This window comes from Podarcis tiliguerta, assembly GCF_965153285.1.
Source record: "Podarcis tiliguerta genome assembly, chromosome: 13".
Classification (NCBI taxonomy): Eukaryota; Metazoa; Chordata; class Lepidosauria; order Squamata; family Lacertidae; genus Podarcis; species Podarcis tiliguerta.
This window is the reverse complement of record NC_139546.1, coordinates 35,313,709-35,340,288: the sequence shown is the minus strand read 5'-3', so window position 1 is coordinate 35,340,288 and position 26,580 is coordinate 35,313,709. Positions and strand designations below refer to the sequence as shown.

The following is a 26,580-nucleotide window of genomic DNA, read 5'->3' as shown; positions in this document are numbered from 1 at the left end:
CAATCTCACAGGATTCACCCCAAGGCCTTAAATCAGGTCACCTTCCATTTCAGCCCCTTTGTTGCCTGATATCTTCCTCTTTCTCTTGATTCCAGTTTACTGCCCTGCTCTCAGATCTGACCAGCAGGCTGGGATTGGCTAATGTTCAGAGCCTTAGGGCAGAATAAAGGAACTCCTACATTTTTTGTTCATTGTTCGATCTGAAGGAGATAAGAAGCACATCTATTTCTGTCAGGGAGTTCTGATGGAGCCCTGAGCTGGCTACTATTTTGCCTCAGGTGTACCTACGTGCAAAACTGTGAGAGAAAAAGCTGAAGAGAGGCCCTTATCTCAGCCTCGTTGGCTGCAGGTGGCAAGAGGTCTTCCCCAGATATGTTGGGTATTTGAGGCTGTCTGAGGTAATTTTTTACTGTGACCATCTAGTGTCTCTGCAAGGAGAATCTCTGTAGATCCCAGGAGATAGAGAAAGAAAGATAGATAGATAGATAGATAGATAGATAGATAGATAGATAGATGATAGATATTGTCTCATATTCTTTCATAAATGGTGGCAAATTATTGTGCCAACAAGGAAACAAATTAAGAGCACCTTAAGAATTTCTGGATTGCGGGGACTATCCATATAAACCTTGTCATACAATTGCGTAATCTCTGAGTGTGTAGCACCATTTTGGACACACACACACACACACACACACACATGAAAAGAGACGGCACACTGCCTTTGTAAGATATCATTATTCCTGAAATTCCTCTGGGCAAAAGAAGGATAAAAGGTCCTTCTAATGGTGTGTTGCGAAAGCCTAAGACTCAAATCTACAAAGAACTGGTTGGATCCAGCTGACCTACTCACTCTTCAAAGCACCCAAAACCTTGCCCCCTCCCCCCGCCTTCCTGCTATTCTACCATTGATGTTGTTTTATGGCTGTGGTGGAGGAGGAATGTAGTAACGATATTCCATTTACAATACCTACCGCTACAGATAGATAGCAGAATTAGATTTATTTATCTTTAAAAAAAATGAAACCTAAGTTCATCTGCCACCCGCCTGGAAAAGCTGAACTTTGCTGTGTTTTAACATATTCTGGGGACTTGCCTTATGCCCAGTATCCATGGGAAACAGATTCTTTAGTGGTGAGGAGAAGAGCCCTCTCTGGGGTAATACCAGAATTATGGAAAAGCTTTCCACATGCCGTCAAACCTTTTCTATCACGTCCATTTTTTATGTGTGTATGTATGTAAAGTGCTTGTTCCTGGATTTTTGTCTCTAAGATTCTAAGCCATTGATTTTCTGGCATTGCTCTCCTCCTGGTTTGTGGCTTTGGCCTTGTCGATAGAGACCTTTAGAATCATAGAATCATAGAGTTGGAAGAGACCACAAGGGCCATCAAGTCCAACCTGCTGCCAAGCAGGAAACACCATCAGAGCACTCCTGACATGGTTGTCAAGCCTCTGCTTAAAGACCTCCAAAGAAGGAGACTCCACCACACTCCTTGGCAGCAAATTCCACTGTCGAACAGCTCTTACTGTCAGGAAGTTCTTCCTAATGTTTAGGTGGAATCTTCTTTCTTGTAGTTTGGATCCATTGCTCCGTGTCCGCTTCTCTGGAGCAGCAGAAAACAACCTTTCTCCCTCCTCTATGTGACATCCTTTTATATATTTGAACATGGCTATCATATCACCCCTTAAAGGTCCTCTTTGCTCCTGAGATTGCTTGTACAGGCTGCATACACTTTGAGATCCAGGCAAACCGAAGCATATTTAAGTCATTGATTTCAGTTGTTGTTGGTGGGGAGATTTAAGCATAAAAGGTTCTGAGTTTGGCAGGATGGTTCCTTTTGTTTTTGTGGATGTTATTGTTTAACTTGGGTTCTTTGAGGCAATTGAAACAGAAAACTGTTTAGGTATGCATGCAACTGTTGCAGCAAGAGTTTTACTAGCACAGAGATGGAGACAACAAGACTTACCAACGATCCAGGACTGGCAGAAAAAAGATGGTGGAATATGCTGAGTTGGCGAAATTGACCGGGAAAATTCAAAACCAGCAGGACCAAACGTTTCATAAAGACTGGAATAAGTTTATAGAGTGTTTGAAAGATAATTGTAAACATTTAACAACACTGACAGGACTGATTTAAAGCTTGATAGTTTATAGAAAGCACCAATTTACAATTAACATAATTCCGTGATTATCAGAATTGAATAGAGAGTAAAGAGGGGAAATATGAAATGCAAGTAAAAAAGATACAATTTAAGGTAATCATGGGCTGGGAGGGAGGGGAGTCGAGTGCTCGCGAGAGCGGAATATAATGTGAAAAATTTGAGTATGTTATATTTATATAAAATGGAAACTTAATAAAAATGATTTTAAAAAATGAAACAGAAAGTTTTAGAAACTAATGGCGTATATATACTTGTAAGTATATGAGTTTTTATTGTAATTATTTCTATGTTTTCAACAGATTTTATATATGTATACAATTTTAATTCTTTTAATGTTTAAATGTTTTTAAATTATTGTTTCTTCTATGTTTTTAGCAATTCTTGTTTTTATCTGTGAGCTGCCTCAAGTCCCATCAGAGGAAAAGGCAGGGTATAAACGATAATAATATAATTCTCCCTATATTGTCCCGTTTGTTATCCAGCTGTTTTGAGTGCCACCTCTAACTGAGGTATCAATTGCAGCACTAAGAAGCCGGGCCTTTACATTAGTTGCCCCAAACTGGTAGAATAAACGGTTTCATCTTCCCCCCTCTCTATTGGCATTCTAGAGGCTGCAACCCCCCCTTTGTCTTTCATTTGATACTGTTTTCTTTTTAAATAATTGTGTGTCCCCCCCCGCCCCCAGCAATACACTCTTAAATATACAGAAATGTGGTTATCAAGGGATTTTAATAAATAAATCATAATAAATCCACACATCTCTCCGTACACATTGCTCTCGTTTTCATAAAGGGATTCCAGTTATCAAATCTGGGGACAGGGGAGGTGTTGCAAACTATGGGATTTCTCCAGCTATATAATACAAGCGGATGGAATTGCATCTGTCTGCTTGGTGTGTGTGTGTGTGTCGTGTGTGTGTGTGTCCCCATCTCCTAAAGCCATGCTCCTGGTCTGATTAATTATCAGGGCCGGAAAGCCAGAGTAAAACCTTGTTGCTGGTGCCAGAAGTCAGCTGCCCTTGATCGGCTGCCCAGAGGACACCACATGCTAAACTGTTCTGGTCCCTGCCGGATTTAGGATTCGGGCAGAGGAGGAGAGTGTGGGCCCTAGACAAGACGCACGGGAGACCATCTTAGGCACCGGGTGGCTCAGAATGACTTACAGCCAGCACATGAATAACACAAGGCTGTTCCTCCCTCAAGGTTATTCCAAGTACCCACGCTCTGAAAAGGACTGCATTAGCTTCTTCTTCTTCTTCTAGAAGCCATATTCTATCCAATTGCTCACTAAGAACTAATGTTAAAAGAAATACATTTTAATAAATGAGGCCACCTGTATTTTATGTTCTGACTGCCCTGCGGAGATTCCCTACCCCTCACTGCAGAAAATCTGCTGACAAACCTGGAACAGAGTCCAAGGAAGCACTAGAAATGAAAATTCGGATCCCTGGGTTCTCCTTGGTTCCACATCGAAAACCCACACACCCACACACCCTGTTCAGCTATATATCTCTGCCATCATTTAACGGAAGTTACATTTAATAATTCCATTTCTAAATGTAGTAAGTTAGACCAAGGAAGGGATTCCTGGGTTATCATAGAATTTAGTGGATTAGATTGTGAGGGGGAGGTTTACTTAATTAATACATGGATTTATTTTTTTACTTTGTGCCAGGGCAGATTAATAAACACATGTGGAATGATCCAAAGTATTCCACTGAGTCCATCGGTGCTTACTTCCTAGGAATTGTGCTTAGGGTTGCAGCCTTTAAAAGTACAGTGGTACCTCAGGTTACAGACGCTTCAGGTTACAAACGCTTCGGGTTCAGATTCCACTAACCCAGAAATAGTACCCGGGGTTAAGGACTTTGCTTCAGGATGAGAACAGAAATCTTGCTCCGGCGGCGCAGCGGCAGCAGGAGGCCCCATTAGCTAAAGTGGTTCCTCAGGTTAAAAACAGTTTCAGGTTAAGAACGGACCTCCAGAACAAATTAAGTTCTTAACCTGAGGTACCACTGTACCACAACTTTAAAAGAGCATTGCTCTGATTTAAGAGTGGTTTCTGCATTCAGATATATCACTTTATTCCTCTCAGTAAAGTTTGTTAAGAGGCTCTGAGCTATTCCACAGCAGGGCTGGGCTGACTTCAGGCTTCACAAGGTTGCTTTGTTTTTTGTTTTTTGTTACTAGAACCACAAGATCTACCCAAGGGAACCAGGTGCAAAAGACATACAGTTAGAACAAAACAACTGGGTGCTTCCCTGAGCACATTCTGAACATAGGGACTTGTTTTTAGTACTGGGACCCAGCTCACAGTCCTTTCACACAGAAACCCACTCCTTGTTAGCATTCTTCATTTCAACAGCCTAATTTTGATGGGAAATGTTGTTTCATTGCTGGTATTTTGGGGAGAAAAAACAAACGGAGTCAAAACCCCTTCCCGATCTACTGCAACTCATCAAGAGATGTACTAGTAGATCCTTATCTATCTTCTGCCTACCTCTTATAGCAGCATGAAAGCACACCTTTAGCATTTGATCTGCAATTCCTATCACAACATGCAAAATATTGCTTTAGGTCGCAGAGATCAAATGGAACATAGCAGACCTAATACGTTCTGCTGTCTTCCAGTTAAAGAATGAATGCTCTTAGATTGACTGATAATGATTGACTCAGTATGAGGCTAGAGTGTTGGATTGTGACCGGAAAGACCCCAGACTCAAACCCTTACGCAGCTATGAATTCTCCCTCAGCACAGCCTACATCGCAGGGAAGTCTTGAGGATTAAAGCGGGGGGCAGACTCTAGGGTCTAACCTGAACCTTTGGGAGCACTGGCAGGATACAAATGAGGTAAACAAAGTAAGCAAGGAGGGCTGCAATCTTATACCTGGGAATAAGCGCCATTGAAGGGGGACGCGGCTGGCGCTGTGGTTTAACCACAGAACCTGGGGATTGCCGATCAGAAGGTTGGCAGTTCGAATCCCGGCGATGGGGTGAGCTCCCGTTGCTCGGCCCCTGCTCCTGCCAACCTAGCAGTTCAAAAGAACGTCAAAGTGCACGTAGATAAATAGGTACCACTCCGTCGGGAAGGTAAACAGCGTTTCCATGCGCTGCTCTGGTTCACCAGAAGCGGCTTAGTCATGCTGGCCACATGACCCGGAAGCTGTCTGCGGACACACGTTGGCTTCCTTGGCCTATAGAGCGAGATGAGTCATCCACGACTGGACCTAACGGTCAGGGGTCCCTTTACTTTTAAGCGCCATTGAACTCATGTTTTCCAGTGGAATCAGCTCATGCACTCAACTATAAATCTGCACCATAAGCCATTACAGAAGGGTGATATGCATGCCAGTGTGAAATGACAGAAATTAAAAACTTGACTGGCATGCGGGCCCTGCAACTTAATCAGGAATGTGTCTCCTGCCCCTGTACAAACAAGTGGCACAAGCAAGCCACAGAATGGCGTGTTGTACTGAGATAATGGTTTGTTTGTTTCACAAGCTTGCATGAGGCAACAAGTCATATTATGATCTGGTTGCACTGCTGTGGCAGCCGCAAGAATGGTGGGAAGCAACACAGGAGTGGGAGGCACATTCTCAACTCAGCCAAACTTTAAAAGAAACGATGGTTTAGCATAATGTGCAAACCAGCTTACCATCTTCTTTTCCTTGAAGCTATTCAAGGCAGCACAACAGTACTTGAATCCAAAGGATCTTGTGTGTGTGTGTGCGTGTGTGTGTGCGCGCGCACGTGGTAGCACACATAATTTTACAATTTCAATGTAAGTATGGGGTTTAGTCCCTACCACAAATCCTCACCCAAATTAATACAGATTAAGCTCACTTCCCCATGTAGACAAACCCTGAGTTGAACTTTAAAGCCACTTTTTAATCTGTAATTAATCCAGGGGAGCGGAAAGCAAACACACAACCCTGTTTTGCTGAAAGTTTTAAGTTGCCTCTGGATACATTATTAATGCTTTGGGAAGCCGCTCATTTCAAGGTCAGAATAGGATGAAGGAGCCGTCTTCCGGCAACTAGAAAAAGATTTGGGCTGTGGTGGCTTCTCCTCTATAGGGGAAACCTAAAAGGGAGCCAATTTCACACTCCCATGTAGGATCGGGACCCCTACTCTGCAATTAATCACAGAGCTTCTTTAGAAAAAAATACTGAGGACTAGAAAAGGAAAATCACTATGGACTACACCCGTATTTGGGAGTAGGAGAATGGGTTTAGAGGGCATGGGTTCTGGATTGAAGGGGGAGATTTAAACCAGAGTGCATGGCTTCCAGATCAGAGGCAGGGTCTCAGTGGCGTAGCGTGGGGGGGTGCAGGGGGGGGCTGGCCGCACCGGGCGCAACATCTGGGGGGGGGGGCGCTCGCACTCGCAGCTCTCTGCCCCTACCTGGCTCACTCACTCTCTCTCACTGCAGTGCTGGCTGTGCGAATCCGATCCGAGCCGCTGGGTCGCCGCCCACTGTGGAGGGGAGGGTGCCAGGCATGTGGTGCGGTGCGGAGAGAGAGCGAGGGACTATCTGGGGGAGGGACAGTGCAGGGGGGGGCGCAAATTACTTGCCTTGCCCCGGGTTAGGGGGTGCAAATTACTTGCCCCGGGTGCTGACAACCCACGCTACGCCACTGGAGGGTCTCTAGGACAGAGTGCAAGGTTTCTGGATTAGAAGGCAGAGCTTTAAACGAGAGGACCCAGTTTACAGATTAGGCAAGCGTCTTCAAGCCAGAGGTTATGGTACCCACATTAGGAGGCAGGCATTTAAACTGGAGGCAGGGTCGTCTTACCCATAGGCGCTAAGGGCGAGGGGCACCCGGGTGCCAGGCTCTCAGGGGCGCCAGGCCAAGAGTCTGGGGCCTGAGGCTTGAGTCCAGGGAAGAGCCCGCCCGTCGGTCGGAGGGCCGCGGCGGGCTCTTCTGCTGTGGGTGGCTCTGCACCACGAGAGTTCAGGGACAACCGAGCCAGCGAGACGCTGAGGCGGCTGGCCGGCTGGCTGGCTCTGCCCTACTGCATGCCTGGGACTGGGCAACCAGGGGGGGGGGGCACCCCAGCACCACATATGCTTAAGAGACAGTCCTGACTGGAGGCAGTCGCTTGCAGATGAGGCGGCAGGGCTTCTTGGCATATTTGACACACAATGCCTCTCTTTTTGAGACAGGGGTGCCACCTGGAATAAAATATTGGGGGGCCCAGGGAAGCCCTGCTCCACATACTAAATCACATGGCATGGCACCTCCCACCCCCACTTTGAATGGCAATGCTCATTAACTTTGGTGGGGCCTGGCCCCCTCAAATATTTTCTTGGGGAGCCAAAGACACCTTAGCCCCTAGGAGTTGGCTCCCATGTTTTGAGATATGGTCCTTGGGCAGTTTAAGAAAGTGAATAAAAAGCTGATGGTAGCTGTTTCGACAGAGTGGCTTGGGAGATGACACATGTCTTCTTATATTGTAGTGTGCAACATACACATATTTCATATGTCCCACTACTGGGTCCAATCAAACTGCCATGCTATACAAATCTGCAAAACCAGCGAACAGACAGGGATGAAAGCAGAATAAATGAACATAACCCCTTGCAACAATACCTTACCATATTTAACCATGTGAAGGACTGGTTTTCATTCTCAAGCCAAAGATATGAAGGGAGTTTCTGAGGTGAGTATACCACTGGGGAACGAAAGAATCCACATATAACAAATACTCTGAAGACGCACCTACTCTTTCTGTTCCCCAAAGCACATACATTTTCTTAATGGGAAAAAAACATTAATTGGCATTGAAGGTGTTGGGTGGCCCTTGAGCCTGCCCTTTGCCTCACACACCATCTGAGAGACCCATCAAGTGTTCAGCCTCGTGCTGAACTACTGATATCCACGGAGCTGCCAGTCAGCTAAGAGTTTCTCATGCGCTGTGTCAGTCACTAGTCGCAGCAAGGAAACCAGAAGCTCTCTGCTTCTGGAAAGGAGCTGCTCAGAACTGAACTGGTTCTCCCCCCCCACCCCTTACCCTCCAAAATTTTACAGGTGAGAATAAGGACACACTTGTAACACCCTGATTCTTAACTACCCTCTGCTCCTCTGCATTCTCTCCCTTGCCCAATTACACTTTGCTGAAGCAAGAGGGTGCTTGTCCTTCGGGTTAAAGACATGCTAGGAAAACACACAACTGATTTGCAGTGTGTTACCAGCAGTTCAGCAGCAGTGTGTGAAATGTCACTGTGCAGTCCTTAAGTTTTCTTGCACGTGTACTCCTAAGAGTAAGATGCATCCACCCAGTGCTTTTTTTCTGGAGGTACACAGGTGTATGCATACCCCTAAACATTTTGTGAATCTTTGTACTTTTGTCCATTTACTGTATTTATTTCCCCCCAATTTGATCTATGAAATGGTGATTTACTTGAGACAAAATGAGAGTACCCCTAAACAATTTTTTAAAGAAAAAAAAGCACTGCATCCACCCTTCACTCAAAGGTTTCACTTCTAGAGATGACGAGGAAAGAGCTGAAACTCAAAGAGTAACTGACCTTACACTCCACACTAAGGGCATTCTTACAAAGTATCCTCAAAGACAAAAGCAGAGACAGTGACCTACAAGGGACCAGAATACTGTGACAGTCCCTGGTAAACAGGAACATATGAAGTGCCTGCTTGTTCTTCTCCATCTAATTTAAAAGGTGCAACTCTAGAATGTAGTACTCGGCACATGTATTGCTTATTTTCCTTAAGCTACAACACACACAACGTAACAGGCTGTTTTTGACTATGTAACTTCTATTTCAAACACAATTCAACATATAATATCTCACAAAGTGTCATTCCATAGACCAACACATCATGCAAACAGAACATATTAAAGTCCAATATTGTCAATGACCACATTATTCTAACGTTCCTTGTATGTAGATATAAACTGAATTTATTTTGTTCCATGTTTCCATCGTACAAGAATATGAGTATGCACGGCTGATGAAGCCCAGTTGGGTGAAACAAGGTATTATCCCGGAATCCTTGTCGTGCCATACCTTCAAGTTTTCCATCTGATCCGATATCTACATACAAGGAACGTTAGAATCCTCAAAGCAGCGATACGTGGAACATCATAAGATAAGCACACCATATTGTGGTTATTGCCAATATGCCAATTTAGGAACCGAATGGACTTTATCTCCTGACCATCCACTGGACTTTAATTTCTCTTGCTATGTTCTGTTTGCATTATGTGTTGGTCCACGGAATGACACTTTGTGAGATATTATATAATGAATTGCGTTTGAAATAGAAGTTACATAGTCAAAAACAGCCTGTTACGTTGTGTGTGTTGTTACCAGGATTGTATTTACGTAACCTAAGGTTTAGTAGTATTTTCCTTAAGCTATATCAAACTCTCATACCTGCAAGCAACTGGATGTGTTGTGCCCAATTTATTTGCCTATTCTCTGTCTGTGATCCCTTGCAACCTTGAGCCTGAGGATTTTAAGAGCCAGAGAGGGGATAACTGAGCAGGGGTGCCCATTTTTCTTTCATACAGGCTTCGCCAAATCAAACTAGATTACAGTCAGGGCTATCGCTGCTTGATCAATTAACGTTATATTTGTATAAATCTATACAAGTAAAAATAATCCTTCTGGTACAGAAAGGATACTTGCTTTGATTTTCAATTGTATTGCATGGTCTATAGATTGTGTAAAAGGCATCTTCTTAGATTCTCGAAGATTAGAAGATGCGATCCGCAAGTGGGTGGGGATTCTTCTTTTATGATAGTGTTTGGCATCTATAATTTCGATAACGACTTGGTTTTAAAATAGCACATACTTTAAAATCTGCAGCCTGATGAATCGGGCATCTTTTTAGTCAATTTAAAGTGTAACTTCATTAACCCATTACATGTTGCGAATACTAATTATTATTACCTTTCAGGGCAGCAGGATCAGGAGCTGTAGAAACTGGATCTACGCCTGCATGTGTTTTATTTTAAGGACTTGTGCCCTGCACAATTTTCAAGCAAAACCTACAGCAGCCAATGAATCAAACGCAATCTGCGGCAAGACCCACAGATACGAAACTATAAAGGCACTCCAAGTAACGAACATTTTAAAAAACCCTTAGCTAACAAATCAAAACGTCATGACAATATTTAAAATGTACGGCACAGCCCCTGCTCCTAACAGAAAACCAGAGTACTGCTTTAATGAACTGATGACAAGCTGTATTTTTGTGTTTCTGTTGTTTTCAGCAACGACATTACTTTGTTGGGTCTTATTGGTTTGAAAGCTGTCTCAGCTGGCAAGGTATCGTTTTGTTAAGTCAGTCAATAAAATGTTGCTCCACGGTGCCCTGAGGTAAGTCAAACCGCTCTTGCATAGACATAGGTAGTGTGAGCTGACAATAACCTATACAGTTAACAGGAATTTCCAGGATTGTGGCAGCAATTTGCAAATTTCTGGCTGTAGAATCCACTTTTGGTCAATGGTCACTGGTGATTTTTTTTTTTTACAATATTATGTTTTTAAATGTTTAAAAGTCTTCTGGAAAGTGCAGAGTAAAGAATAAATATATAACAATGCCAATGCATTTATGGAACTGGTTCAGTTCAAAACTTGCCTCATTACAGATGGGTGGGGTACAGGGCCGGATTTAGGTTTGATGAGGCCCTAAGCTACTGAAGGTAATGGGGCCCTTTATATGTCTAGCTGTCCATTGTCAACAACAAATTGTCACTGTTTTTTTGTGTTGTATATATGCTATGGGGTAATTTATGGACCCAGTACTTACATCATAGGAGCCTACACAACACAAAACACTGTTGCTGTATGTACATTTTATTTTATTAGTTTTTTATCATATTTTGGAAATGTACATCCAGTTTCTTTTCCTTTATTTTTTGGGGGGGCCCCCAAGAGAGTGGGGCCCTAAGCTATAGCTTGTTCAGCTTATATGTAAATCTGGCACTGGTGGGGTATAACAACAAAAACAACTTTCTCAACCTTCACACCATTTGTGCATGTTAAAACGTAATTTCTCTTAAGGAGAGGGACAACACTGTACTCCCTTTAGGAACCAAAAATGTTGCAACTAACCGAAAAGGTGGAGAACTTCACGCCTTTTAAAAATTACATGTATGAACCTAGCAGTGATTGTTATTTTTAGGTCCCATGCTATTTATTAGTCTGTTCTGAGTTATATTTATTTAACACTCGATTGGAAATAATAAATGATATAATTATATTTGTATCTTTTGCAAGCTTCACTTTTTTTTTTTATTAAAACCAGTGGTCAGTTCAAATAAATGTATACAATGTATTATTGCAATTTTATCACACCCTTCCTCCAAGGAGCTTGGGGTGGCATATATGGCTTTCCTGATGAGAATATAAAATGAGCCAAGGATTGCTCTAGTCCAGCACTTGGTTTCTCACAGTAACCAATCATATGTTTCTAGGAAGGCCACAAGCAGGATATAATTCCAATAGACCCTCCCTCTGAAGTTGTCACCCAGAAATTGGTATTCTTTGAACCTTGAGTTTCCACACATCTGTCATGATCCTCACTTTATGATCGCAGTAACCCTGTGAGAGGTATGTTGAGCAATTGTTCCAGTGATCATTCCTTTTTATTTGAAAGTGGATTAAAACTGAGGTCACTCTGGTCCTAGTCCAACACCTAACAACTACACCGCACTAGTATTGGGGTTTTGTAGGTCTACTGTCTGTGACTACTTCCGTGTAGACAAAATATATATTGGTTGACACAGATCATAAGAATCAGATGGTTGAAAGCAGACACTAACCTCTTGAATTCTGTTGAATAATCTACCCATTGGCCTCCAACTGTGAAGTCTGACTTCTGCTGAAACACCAAGAAGTCTTGTGGATTGCCACACTGTCCAAACTTTTCACGTCAGAAACTGGGACATCTTCTGGGATGGGCTCCCGGGTGAGTCACTTGACCCATGCTGCGATGTCACCCCCTCAAAATATGCTTTTGGGAGGGGGGGTGGTTTAAGATCGCGGCATGCGAGCTTGCAAGATCACAGCACCCAAAATGGCTGCTGTGATTTTGTGCAAAAATAAAATAAAATTGGGATGCCCTGTTTCTTTCAGGACACTTGGTGGGTATGGATTCCAAATGAATCAATTGATTACCGGGAAGCCAGGCAGACCCAAAACATTTTGCTGCCTGTGGTGAAGTACAAGATGGAGGTTCACATTCCATACACAGAAGCCAGCTGGATTAGCTCTTGAATCTTACTTGAACACTGGTAACAGGAGAGCACACCTGCGGGCAGCAAGCTCACCTAGAGGATGTAGGGCAGGCTAGATGGCATACACAGTTCTAACCACCAATACCTTGCTGCCGCTTTCCAGCATCTGCTACCTGAAGCAGCTGCTTCACTCTGCCTAATGGTAGGGCTGGGCCTGAGGGAAGCAATGCAGTCCCCAAACCTATCCTCAGAGGGTCTGGGATGGAGGCCTATTTATGAACTTTAGGCTGAGCAATCATAGGCTCAAATGTTCCTCCTTCTGTGGCATTCCTTGGAGAACCTAATTGGGAGCACCAAAATGTCGTTTAATACAGGGCAATCCAATCTCTTAACCAAGGGAATTAATATCTACCTTCCAGCACTTCATAGACCAAACCTTCACAACCAAACCAAAGTGTGCAAGAAAAGAAAACACGCTTGAGCAGGCGTTTAGCATGCAAATAAATTCAGAGGACTAAACAAGTAAACCAAACCACTTGGAGATGGAAGGTTAAACAACACACCCTCCAACGCTCCAGGAGCTCCATCCCATTTGATTTTGGGGAATAAATTCCCCTTGACTTCTGATATGACAACCAAATCTACCACAGGAGCTAAATTCCTCTGCCCTACGTCTTCCTTCCTTAGCTGAGTTGCAGACGCAATATCATATGGATTCACCAGCCACTGTTGACCTGAAGCAGTGACAAACCCAATTAAAATTGAAGTCCACCATCTAGAAGCCACATAGCAGCCACATAACATTTTATCTCTATTAGCCCGACAGGGAAGTGGCTGTCCTGTCCCTAGTCACAGGAATAAATCTGGCACGATTCCCCCTCACATTTAACCCTTTACTCTGTACTCATAGACAGAGGTCAGCATCAAGGTCATTGGTCTGGGTCTGCATAAGGTCGAGATAAGGTCAGGGTATAAATGCTGACTCCCAGTGGTGTCCATTTAAACTTTTATTTATTTATTTATTTATCGTCTGTTACCCCACTCAGATTACATCATAAATATATTTTACAACTGGAGCACCAGAATCATCTCAATATAAAAACATATTTTTTAAAAAACAAAAACTAACAGGCAACTAAATAAGCGTTCAGTTCACAGAAGAAGAAAAACAGACGCCAGTGTCATAGTGAGAACATTTCGTAGCTGGGGGTATCGCAACAGAAAAGGCCCTTTCTATGAGTATCACCTCAGAAATTGCGGGAATTTGGCCAATTGTGTCTGTGGATAGTCTTAATAGTCAGACAGGTTCCTAAAGAAGGCAGTACTGTATTTTGGATACCAAGGCTAAGCTGGTGAGGACTTTAAAGGAAAGAAGCAAGACCTTGCATTGGGCTCAGAAACAGACCAGTAGCCAGACTGGCAAGGAGTCAAGTCTGGCAAAATGTCATCCATTTGTTTGCTAGATTTCATGCTAATTGAAATTCCCAAGCAGTCTAGTCTGTAAGAGCATCTCCAAAAGGGCATTTCAATAGTCCTTTTTAATAAGATTCTGTATCTCTCTCATTCATCAAAGGAAGAGACAAGTATTCCCATTTCACAGAGCCAAACGCTGAGCTGGCAGGTTGTCAGCTGTCCTGACTGAGTAGGTATTTGCAGTCTAGATTTGACTGCAGCATATTGTCTTTTAAGCAGCACTGTCTACGTATAGCTGTTGGCCACCTTGCCTGGCTTCTCGGTCAATCTATATCCAAACACTGATCCATCCCTCCACATGCCTCCAAGCCACTCATCTCTAAACTTCATATCCCCATTTTGCCTCCTTCTTTCCCCCATGCATCTTTTTAGCCTCCTGTGTTCTCTGTCTTCCGCGCTTGAAACCAGAACATTATATTGATACCAGAAGTATAGTAGCAAATCTGAGGTGGTTGTTTTTCCTGCTTGTACATATCGTTTTACTCCCTTTCTATCCACTTTGATTGCTGCCGTGTGACATTCTCTCTCACATTCTAGTGGCAAACTGTTTTATAACTTGTTTTCTTCTGAAGGTGACTGGGCATCTGTGGGGTCCATTAGGGCAACCTTCTGCAAACCCTTTTGCAATCATCCTTTGAGTTCCCACCCTGGGCATCTGTTGCAAAGAAACCACTTACCCCATTACATCTGGACATCCCTGCATCTTTCCTCAGAAGTGTTTAGTTTGTTCCAGGTCACTCTTTCTCTTCTTCAGTAATGCTGCATCTTCTCTCTCTCTCCTCCTTCTCTCTCTCTCTCTCACCTCTTTTCTCTTCCTTAATTCTCGTCTCCTGGCCGTCAAGGATGCCTCTCACTCACTTTTACTCTCCTCTGCTCCCTCAGACCAACTGTTGGGAACATAGATCCCAGCTAATCCCTAGAGCATCTGTAATTTGCCTTGAGTTGAAAAGGAGGCAAGCACAAGCCCCTCCCCCTGGTCCTTTGGGATTGGCTGCTTTTGGGTGTCCCTCTCCAGCTGTTTATGGACAGCTGGATAGAGAGAGAGCCAGAATGGGGATGGGGAGGAACTGACAAATGAGGAGGGATAGGGTCCAGGTCTGCCTTTCAACTTCTTATATCTTTATATTTTCCTTCCTCTTGTATTTATCAGTTCATTCATTTTATTTTATTTCCATTCTCTCTTTGTTAAGCTCCCTTCAACCACTCTGTTTTCTCTCTCTACACTCAGCGATAAAGTGCTGAGGCCTGCAAATCAATGCATGGAAAATGCTCCCAGGGGATCAGAAACGTCCTGGTGGAAACCATTAATGGTTTAAGCTTTGGACAGTCAGGACTCATAAACTGCAGAAGCAGCCTTTCTTTTCCATATTTACCCTACCTAGACGGACACACACAGACCACACACACAGACACACACACAGACACAGACACAGACACACTGAGGCATAATTTAAAAAGAGTAATGAAAATGCCTCCTTCACGGCTTCCCTCATTTTCACAATTTACTGTCAGGTGTCATAATTTGCCAAGCTATGTTAGAAAACATCTGAAGCAAACATGATGTTTGGAGTTCTGACATTTTCTGGTAATTTTCAAAAGCCAATATCCAATTTCAGCAACTCACAGAAATTGCATCATTTTCTTAAGATATGGCCACTTAACAAAGAAAGCCTGAAAATGTCTAAGATTGTGAAAGGGGATAGGCAGAGTTCAGCTTCATTTGAGTACTTAGCAACTTGCTTTGGAAAACGTTGGCATTTACCAATAAACAATAAAAATGTGGATTTTTAAATTGACTATCAGTCAGAGGTCGCCTTTGTTTCCTGAACTTTGCTGTCAAATGTCAGCAATTTCTCACGGGTTTTCTAAAATGTTAAAGAAATATTGTATATTAAGATGGTTGGCATCTCTCTGCCTTGGGAGACAATGGAAGCGTGGGCTTTCAGGGGTGAAGTCAAGCCATTGGAGATTTACAGTGATTGCTGTGACTGTAGAGATCAATACAGGTGGGGCAGATGAAGGCGTCTGATTGTGCTGATGCAGGTATACCATAGCTTTTCTTCTTTCTGTGTATTAATAACATTCACAGAGCTTTGGCATTTACTGTCGCCAAGGGTGAGCTGAAATAACTTGCCGTTCTTTTGTACAGTGGTACCTCGGGTTAAGTACTTAATTCGTTCCGGAGGTCCGTACTTAACCTGAAACTGTTCTTAACCTGAAGCACCACTTTAGCTAATGGGGCCTCCTGCTGCCGCCGCAGCACGATTTCTGTTCTCATCCTGAAGCAAAGTTCTGAACCGGAAGCACTATTTCTGGGTTAGCGAAGTCTGTAACCTGAAGCGTCTGAAACCTGAAGTGTATGTAACCCGAGGTAACACTGTATATTTGTCCAGCAGGGCAAAAAACTTTTAAAAATATTTTTTCTGACATTTTTTGATGCACTGTTCAGAAGAACTGATTTTGTCCTCAGTGGTGTCTTTCAGTTGCCCTCAGTGATTTCATCACACAGCCAAATCTGATTGGTTGTGTAGCATCACACAACCAATTTAATATGTGATGCCAAATCGAGTGGAATTACCTGTGTGACTAATCCAGGAAGAAGATTCAGTTGGGGGGGGCACATAAGTAGTAGTAGCACCTTACAAAACAGTGGCACCTTACAAAATAAATAAATGAGTGACTTTTTAGTTTTACAGGAGACATTTCTGCGCCACCAAAATGGTAAATTTTGTCTTGAAAGCAGAGGATCTTTATTGCAACACTGACTGGAGATATATTCTGCTCATACATAATAGCTTGTTTAAAAGGCACTAGGGCTATTTTTATTTTACACAGGACAATAAAAAAGGCCTTTGAACCTTTCTCCCTCTGCCTTTGAGTGGTATTTGTTAATGCAGGACAGGCTGTGCAGGAAGAGAAAGCAAATGTCAAGCATTTAAAAAGTCTTACACGATAGACCTATTTAATACAAATAAATGTAAGTCTCCCACTTGTGCAAAAACGCCCCCCCCCAATGAATTATGTAGCACAGCTATATTTCAGTGAGGGAACAGTGCTTTCTTTACATCAAACCCCTTTCTCAACAAAAGGCTGCATTCTTAAAGCAGCAGCACACTTAATGCAGGGGCTATATCTGGGCTCTTGCACTTTCCCTTGCGTAAGGGGCCACTTACCTAGGAAAATGAATGGGGATATTGAGAGTTCACCTCTATATTGAAAAGGAAATTGCCTTTTAAGAGCAGTAGTCTTGTTTCTAGGCCAACATCTCCACCTTGTGGAGAGTTTGGAGGCTTGCATCAGCTTTTTGTATTTACCACTTTCGGAAGGATGAGTTGGGAATTCTATTTCATTCGTGCTGAGCACCCAGCCTTCAAATCTCTGTCTAACTTTATGGGACCACTTTGACCTCTGTCTAACTTTATGGAACACCACAACCACTTTGACCTGCCTGCTGTGGAACAGCTGCAAAATGTGTGATATTTTAGTAAGTGTTCTAGGAGGATACAGATTTGGTCCACTGCAGGGAGTGCGCCAGATTTGGGGTTATCTACACTTCCTTTTGTCCCACAGTCCACTTTCTCCTCCTCCTCCGAAGTGATTTTGAGTATACAGTGGAATTCCTAAAGGCCCATAAGAACACAGAGCAATATTGTACATCCCTGGCATGTGGATGGTTTCCTTTGTATGTGAAGCAATACCTAACCACCCAAGATCTTTTCCGCTGATTGAGAGCCTCTGAGAGCCTCTGACTTCTTGGGCCCACTGGAGATGATGTTATCATCCATTTCCTGTAGCTTCAGATGCAACTGTGGGCCCACAGAAAACATCAACATCTTGAGTGTTGAGGACGGCGGAGGTGAAATGAGATCTTATGGACGCTAATAGCGATCTGCTACAATGCTTGCATTCTTCGTCCTCTTCTATTGGTGAGAATCAGAAAGGCCAAAACAGTTGGTTCAAGGGAGTTAGAAACAAGGGCATTTACCAACACAACTGTGTGGGTATGTGTGTGACAGATGCAGGGTTATTATCTGAAATGAAGGGTTGTGGCTATAAATTATGCCATTTGCCATGCAAATCCTCAACTCTATATTAATCCAATTTGGATGGACTATATAGACCATTGCTTATTGATGAAGAGAATGGGACAGTGGACTCTTCATATGCTCAGGGGCTCACAAATTCTATTTCACATGGATTTCAGGTGAAGAACCTAGATTATGAAAGTATCTTCCACAGCCTGGTCTCAGTCAAGCCCTGATTATTTCTATATCTGTGTGGGGGAGAGCTTTTAGGTGAAGTGGGTGCTGTGGTCCAGCAGGAATCTTCTTGTTGTGAGTCCTGTTTTCTAATGGCTTCTTATTTTTTCAGGCTGCTTCCTGCTTCAGGAGGAGATGGATATGAAAGGTAAGAATATGTCATAGTGGAGAGGGAAGATGGTATTAGTGAATGTTGCCATTTAAACATACCAGATCTTCCACAGTGGAATGGACGCTTTGATTCATACAACCCTGTTTCACACTGTGACTGGGAGATACGGGGTAGCCATCATTTAGTAACTGCCGACACAGTGCTTTGCAATGTAGCCATTTTGTTGGTTGAGAAGCTGCCATCTCCCCCACACGCACATAGGTTGTCACGATGCCAGCAAGAGATGTATTCTTAAGGCAGACATATTTCTGCTTCCACTGCTGTGCCAACTGCTAAATGGAGGGTAAGCCACTTCTCATGATGTGAAAAGGGGTCATCTAAAATCAGTCCAAAGGAGGGTTTAATTCTGACTGCATTCTCTTTACCTAAATTGTGTTTGAAGGCAAGGTTCAAGGGTAATGCAGAAGCAGAGTTTGGGATAAGGATAGTGGTTAACTTAGTTGTGCACCAAGACCCCTGACTGTTTAAGGTAAGCAGATTTATGTTAGAGACCAGCCTACTTACCGTATTGACCCAAATATAAGCCACAGTCCCCCTCCCCCCAGATTCCGACTCTGAAAAGTTATAGTGCAGCTTAAATTCATGACCTTGCAAAAATGGGCTTTTACAATATTGCTGCTGAAACAGACATACAGTAAAACAGAACGGGTGTGAGTGCCTGCGGCATTTTAAGGGAGCGGCTTATATTCAAGCCAATATGGTAGTTATTATCTCGAGGTCCCAGGATTTAATCTTTTACTTGTGTTCGCTTAACAGCAAACAGAATTTAGAAAGACATTTATTTTTTAAAGAATAATTTAAAATAACCAGAACACAAACAAACCATTGAAAACAGTGCAGGTGACTCTAGAATTCTCTGCTTCTTGGTTAGAGCGCTTTAATGCCGAGTGATGGCCTGTGAAGAGCCATATTTTGATGTAATGTGTCGAGTGCCTCATGCATTCGGTGGAAGCCCTTTTTTCCTTCCTGATTTAGAGCTTTGCTTCTGGGTCAATGGAAGGGTAGTTCCCCCGGCTGGGTTCTGAAAGTCCCCAGGGAGGGTTGCAACCATCAAAACACAACATTAAAAACAGTTTTAAACAAGTTAAAATTACTAAAATAAGGTGGGTCCTAAAATATATATATCTCAGGGTGAACAGCTGTATACAATGATTGCTTCTATTTGCCAGCCATACCTTATTCTAGAATGCACCATTTACCCTCATCCAAGTTTTCTTTTCGAATATGCTCAGTCTCCAGGGGACTCTCCCACCAAGGTTTTAAAGTTATACATCTCCAAACCCCAGGGGTTCCTCTAATGTGCTGATATATGCCATTTGTTTCTCATTGTCCCCATTTTAGCTCCATTTCTGTCAGCACTCACCACTTGAGTTTGCTGTAAGAGGGGTGATGATTATAAGACTTCCTGGGAGCCAGATAGAGGCTGACAAAAGCTCTTGAGGGGAACAGCCAGGGCATGTGTATAAATTAAACAAATAACATGAAACATATTTTTCATTTTTAAAAACCTAAATAGAAATACAGATATTCTGAAAAAACTGGCCATTTAAATGGTTTCAGCTTTGATATCTCCTGCAATGTCTTTCCCCACTTGTCTACACATGATTTTCTTTTTGTTTCCTTGTTAATCCACTGTGATCCATCCTGATTCCTACAGCTCTGTGTATTCTACGTTGGCAGCCTCACTTGGAGACAATGTCGCCATCAAATGCATCATACGTCATCTGGTAACATATGTCTCTTTGGAGAAGGATGGAAGGGTCATAGGCTTCTCCAGAGATCATTTTGGACAACACGTTATTTTCCAAATCACTATTAGGAGCACAATGGATGCAGGGATCTACAAATGCTTCTACAATTTTGGTGGGATCAAGCAAGTCACAGATCCATTTGAGCTGCTGATAAGAGGTAAGAGACTCTGCTCAACATCCCAGAAGAGCATCCTGAGGCTGTTCACTAGTTCCTGATCCTGCTTTGATGAGTTGCACAAAGGGTACAATGGATCATAAAGCATTAGGTTCAGGTGTTACTGTACCATTAAAACATCTCAAATTGTGGAGAGCCAGTGTGGTGTAGTGGTTAAGAGCAGTGGACTTGTAATGTGGTGAACTGGGTTCGCTTCCCCGCTCCTCCACATGCAGCTGTTGGGTGACCTTGGGCTAGTCACACTTCTCTGAAGTCTCTCATCCCCACTCACCTCACAGAGTGTTTGTTGTGGGGAAGGAAGGGAAAGGAGATTGTTAACCACTTTGAGACTCCTTAAGGGGAGTGAAAGGTGGGATATCAAGTCCAAACTCCTCCTCCTCCCCCTCCCCTCCTTCCCCTCCCCTTCTTCTTCTTCTTCTTCTTCTTCTTCTTCTTCTTCTTCTTGCAAAAGCGCATCCATCCCGCTCCTGCTCCAATAATGATGATCCTGTGTAGCTGAGCACTACCAATCCCATTAATGCAAGATTAAAGGACATTGGAGCTTCGCCTCGAATAGTGTTCAGATGACTGATGTCTCACCCATTAACGCAGGTAGAGGCAGCCTACCTTGTTTCACCGCCTGAGGCAAAATGGAAAGGTGGCACTCTCTTGCCGAAGCTACCCTGAAGCCTCCCTTCCCTGGGTTGTGTGGCCGGGTCTGTGAATCAGCAATGATGACAGCGGGTTCCATCGAGCTCTTGAGAGCATTTGCAAGAAGTCACAGAGCGCACAGATCTTGCAAGATTTTGGTGAGATCTTGCAAGATCACCACCACTTCTCTGCCACTGGGATGGTGCCCCTGGGAGGGCTGCTTCTTGGGGTTTCGCTGCCCAAGGCAGCTGCCTCAGCCTTCCTCATTGGTGGACAGGCGCTGAGTGCAAGGTTAAAGGACATGGGAGCTAAATCACAAATAACATTCAGAGGAGTATAATCTAAGAGTTCTTAATTGCACCCCCATGAAATTTAGAGAAATTCTCCTTCTCCTTCTCCTTCTCCTTCTCCTTCTCCTTCTCCTTCTCCTTCTTCATCATCATCATCTCAGGCAAGCTAGAGTTACCTGTACACCACTGGTTTGCATCTTGTGGGTTTTGTTTGCAAATGGGATCAAGGCAACTATTTTCTGTAGAAGGAAAACAGGGTATACTGGCAACACTTAATTTCCAAAGAGGGAGATGTTGGGATTTATTCAAGTCTGGAAGCAATGCCATCTTGGCTGCAAACCTTCCTTCTTAAGGGCCTTCAGTGTCTGTTGTATTTCTTTACTCAGATCCCAGCTTCCCCAAACCAGTCCTCTCTCTGGAACCTGTGGATGAAATCACCATTGGACAGAGAGTCACTATGCGTTGTGGAACTCAAGGAGAAGTGAAAAGGTTTTATCTGCAAAAGGATAACTTTCAGAATTGGTCAATACACAGTGACATGAACGTGTTCACCATCAGTGATGTGAGCAATAAGGATGCAGGAAGATACATCTGCAGTTACACCTCAGTGAGGCAACCATATCTCCTGTCTGAGCCAAGTAATCCTGTGGAGTTGTTGTTAACAGGTAAAGAGGCTAACTCCACATGCACTCATCTCAACCGCAAGCCTTAAGTTTTGGAGTTTAGCTGGAGAGTTTGCTTGGTTTTTAGAATATAACTGGGGAGCTCTTTGGAGAGGACAACTGTAGGGAGCGATCAGTGGGGTGTTTGTGTGTGTGTGTGTGTGTGTGTGTGTGTGTGTGTTTGAGGAGCCAGTTCTGCATTGGAGGAAATGAGGAATAATTTACATACATATGTGTGAGAGAAAGAGAGAGAGGGGACACCTGCTGAGTTTCAGAGGGATCATGTTGCATAAACTGTGGATCCCTCCACGGAGTGGAGTCTTTGGGCTGGAGTACAGTAACAAAAGGAAACAAGAAAAACTTCCCAGAAAAGTTGGGCTGAGGGCAATGATCATCCTAAGCAACTTTCTTGTTCCATCTTCATGGAACTTAGCCACTATTGCTGTTGTTGCTGGATCCATCACTGACAAAGAAGGTGAGTTCTCACATTTTGCCTTCTGTGAGAGCTCTTGGGTTTCCAGCGATGAGTTAGCTTAAAGACAGAAACTGAAACATCTAGCCTTTTCTGCTGTGTTTGCTAGAGTGAAACCTAATGCCAATCTCTTTGCATAGCATTTTAAATACAATACATTCAAACATTATACTTTATGCATATTAAACACATCTTTAAACTATGGTTGGCCAGTGGTGTACTGAGAAAGCCCCATGCCAGTCAGCCCCACCCCCAATCTTGGCTATCCAGAAATTGTTGGACAACAATTTCCATCTTCCTTGACAGTTGACTGTGCCAGTCAGGGGTGGCATTAGAGTTAGGCAATGCTGGGCACATGCTGAGGCCCACACCTCTGCAGAGGACCCATTGACTGCCAGTTTGTATTTCTTAGTACAGAAGGTGTAGAAGTGCAGAGATCTTTCCCCTTCTACTTAATTCAAGAGGGTTCTGGAAGCTGTGAGAAAGAAGCAAGCAGAAGGTTCATGGTGTCTAGGTTATTCCTTCAGAGAAGCTGAGTACAGCTGGTTTAAATTGGTTCTGTTATCTCTTCTGTCAAGGTCATTCTAACTGTAATAATGGGCCAGCAGGAGCCTGAGTTTCACACATTTTCTTTCTCTTTCTCTTTCTTTTCCTTCTGGTGTGGTGTTCTGTACATAGTATGCTTAGTGTTAAGGTTTAGACTTATTATAAGTTATTCCAAATTTAAGTCTGTTGCAACTGGATTTCTTGGGTGCGCTCCCGTCGCTCGGTCCCAGCGCCTGCCAACCTAGCAGTTTGAAAGCACCCCCGGGTGCAAGTAGATAAATAGGGACAGCTTACTAGCGGGAAGGTAAACAGCGTTCCGTGTGCTGCGCTGGCTCTCCAGATGCAGCTTGTCACGCTGGCCACGTGACCTGGAAGTGTCTGCGGACAGCGCTGGCTCCCGGCCTCTAGAGTGAGATGAGCGCACAACCCTAGAGTCTGGCAAGACTGGCCCGTACGGGCAGGGGTACCTTTAAACTGGATTTCTTATGGATAGTGCCAGTCCTGAATGTATTGGATTTGTGACCATTATGCTCATTTGCCTTCAGTAGCAGTAAAGCTCTGCTGGAAGAAATATAATTGTCTCTGGTCTATTTTTTTTGGGGGGGGGGCGGGAATCTTGCAACGTGCTTAGGTTTTTACTCTGCTAACTATACATTGAAATCTACTCTGGATAAATACTGAGTAGAATTTCCACGACACCAACAACTCCTGGAGCCTCATGTCTTGGCTGCTCTCTCTTTCTTTCTTTCTTTCTTTCTTTCTTTCTTTCTTTCTTTCTAAATTATAACAAGACATATTACCCAAAAACATATCATCCTTCCCCCCCATTTTTCCTCCTTCCCCCCTCCCACACAACCCCCCACTCCACCTACCCCGACTTCCCTCAGTTCCAGTCTTTGGTTTCTCTAAGAATGCTGTTTTCTGCATGTTACAAAATTGTATAGATCCTCAAACTATTTAGCTGATTATTATCAATAAAAGGTTTGTGAATGTTTATTCAAAACCTGCCAAGGAGTCCAGTTCACTTTGTTGCGTCTTCAGATACTTTGTAAAGGGTTCCCATTCATCCTTAAAGTCACAGTTATCCTTGTCCCGTAGCTTATATGTCAATTTTGCCAGTTCTCCATAGTCCGTCAATTTTTGTTGCCATGATTCTTTAGTTCTGGCTGATCTTTCTCGTCACTGTATGGTTCACCTTCCTTCTCTGAGCATGCAAGCAGTGCCAAGAGTGATTAGAGGGAGCAGCAGCCTTGACCTGCCTTCTATTTCCCCTCTGGGTGTCTGTGTCAGCTGGGTCAAGAGTGTAGGGGCATGTGAATGGGCAGAGGGGCTGCCAGCAAGGAAGAGATACATCCCTTCCACAAGTGAGCTCACTGAAGGCATCTTGCCCAAGGTTCCTCCAGAAGCTCAGCGCAATCTCTGAATGTGATGGTGGTGGAGGCTTGAGTGGGAGGTTCTCAAGGATGCAGCCTCTTCCCTCTCCTCTAACTGCTTTTTTTTTTTTTTAAACAGATGATGCTCAAATCAGTCCAAATCTCTCAGTAATATATGTGGTTCTGCTCTTCCTCTTTCTGTCAGCTGGGGCCTTTCTTTGTTACAAAATAGGAGCGTGTAAGTATGACCCAGGCGAGAAGGGGATTTAAAAGCTCTTGGCCATAAATTCTCTGGGCGGTCTGAGATTCCTAGTGATATCTTGCCTAGTCCTTCATCCTATCCATCTATTTGCCGGGATAGGAAAGCCCTCCAGATACTGTGGACTAAACTTATCTTCATCCCTGACTACTGATTATGTCAGCTGGGGCTGATAAAGTAAAATATATCAGGAGGGCCACTGGTTTCTCATCCCTGACCTAGTAAGTTTGGAAAAGTGTTGGGGTGAGGAAGAGAGAAACTGGTAGAAGATAGTCCCTGTGCTCGATTTCTTTTTGCAAAACTCTTAAAATAAATTCTAGGTGCTTCCCATGAATTGTCTGAAAAAGGAAACACCTAGCACATTCTGAATTGAGATAGGTTGTTTTGGTTATTTATGGGTTTGAGAGAGCACCATCTTCCAACTGATTTGTCGTCTTCTTCTTTTACAGTAGTGAGACAAAACAGGTAAGTGATCTCAACTATTCCTCTTACACTGCACTGGACTGAAGGATGCTGGAATGTTGTTCTGAGCTTGCGAGAGAAAGAGTTGTCAGAATGCAGAACAATTGCTATTATTTGCACTCCATCTGAATGCCACATAGGGAGGTATAGTACTTGAGTGCAGAGGTTTCCTGCTGGGGTCTAGGTGGAGAGTGGGGCCTCCTGAGTTCCCTTATAGGTCCCTTAAAGGGACCCTAACCGTTAAGTCCAGTTGCAGACGACTCTGGGGTTGCAGTGCTCATCTCGCTTTACCGGCTGAGGGAGCCAGCGTACAGCTTCCGGGTCATGTGGCCAGCATGACTAAGCCACTTCTGGTGAAACAGAGCAGCGCACAGAAACACTGTTTACCTTCCCGCTGGAGCGGTACCTATTTATCTACTTGCACTTTGACGTGCTTTCGAATTGCTAGGTGGGGAGGAGCAGGGACCGAGCAATGGGAGTTCACCCCATTGCGGGGATTCGAACTGCCAACCTTCTGATCGGCAAGCCCTAGGCTCTGTGGTTTAGACCACAGCGCCACCCGCGTCCCGAGTTCCCTTATACTTTGCATCAAATGCTATGTTAAGTGTGGCTTGTGAAATGTGAGCAACAACCTCCAGATTCTCCAGGACTGAGGTTGGTAGGTTAGCTTGGCGAAGTGAGAATAGGAAATACTGGGATCTAGGGTATTTTGGTTTCCTTTGGAAATGAGCGGGCTGAATTGTGTTGATGACGTGTGCTTGGGAGCCTGAATTACTAGCTTTTCTTAAAGTCGGAAAATGTTTTCTGGTTTAGAGTGAAGGGATTAGTGTGTGAATAAAGACTGTAAGAACTGGGTGTTCAGATGATCCTTTGTAATAAGTTTTTCTTTGCCTCTCTTGGTTAGTGGTGAACACACCTTCATAGTATCGAGATCTAACAGGGTGGAAAATACGGACCGTAAGTAGTGTTGTTGGGGACAGGGCTTCTGTTCATGATACAACTTTAACAAATTGAATGATAAAGATCAGGCTTCCTCAACCTTGGCCCTCCAGATGTTTTGAGACTAAAATTCCCATCATCCCTCACCACTGGTCCTGCTAGCTAGGGATCATGGGAGTTGTAGGCCAAAAACATCTGGAGGGCCGAGGTTCAGGAAGCCTGATAAAGATACTCAAAACATCAGAGTTGACTGTGCACCATTTCTTGGGGCTCAGGAGGGACAAAGTTGACTGTCATATATTGACTCTGGACTCACCAATATTGACCCACCAATCTTAGACCTGAACATCAAAGCTGGTAAGGCCTCTGCTATTGTACTGTTGCCAGGACTTGCCTCCAAAGGTGAACAGATGTGCTTGATGTGGTGATGGGGGCACTAAGTAACTTGTCTCTTGATTATCCTGCACTGGTACTTTGTCCATTGTTCTGTGTGAACAAATGACCATGGTTACTGATGTTTTTCATTTCTCTTAATTCCCTTTAACAAGCAAGTTATAGCACACTGAATCTCGTTAATGCCAATTCCCTTAAATAAAACAAGGTGTAAATGGTTATTCTAAATACAACTAGTGCATGCTCTGGTTATCTCCCGCTTGGACTACTGCAATGCACTCTATGTGGGGCTACCTTTGAAGGTGACCTGGAAACTACAACTAATCCAGAATGCGGCAGCTAGACTGGCGAC

The 26,580-nt window shown here is 43.6% G+C and overlaps 1 protein-coding gene across 1 annotated transcript in view; it reads right to left on the bottom strand.

The window, feature by feature from the left end:
• The window catches only part of KCNJ14 (potassium inwardly rectifying channel subfamily J member 14), a 30,488-nt gene extending 15,693 nt beyond the window's left edge, over positions 1–14,795 (bottom strand). The window contains exon 1 of the mRNA XM_083408841.1: positions 14,523–14,795. The gene's annotated coding sequence lies outside the window, so the exon portion shown is untranslated. The remainder of the gene's footprint in view (positions 1–14,522) is intronic.
• Between the last annotated feature and the right edge of the window lie 11,785 nt (positions 14,796–26,580).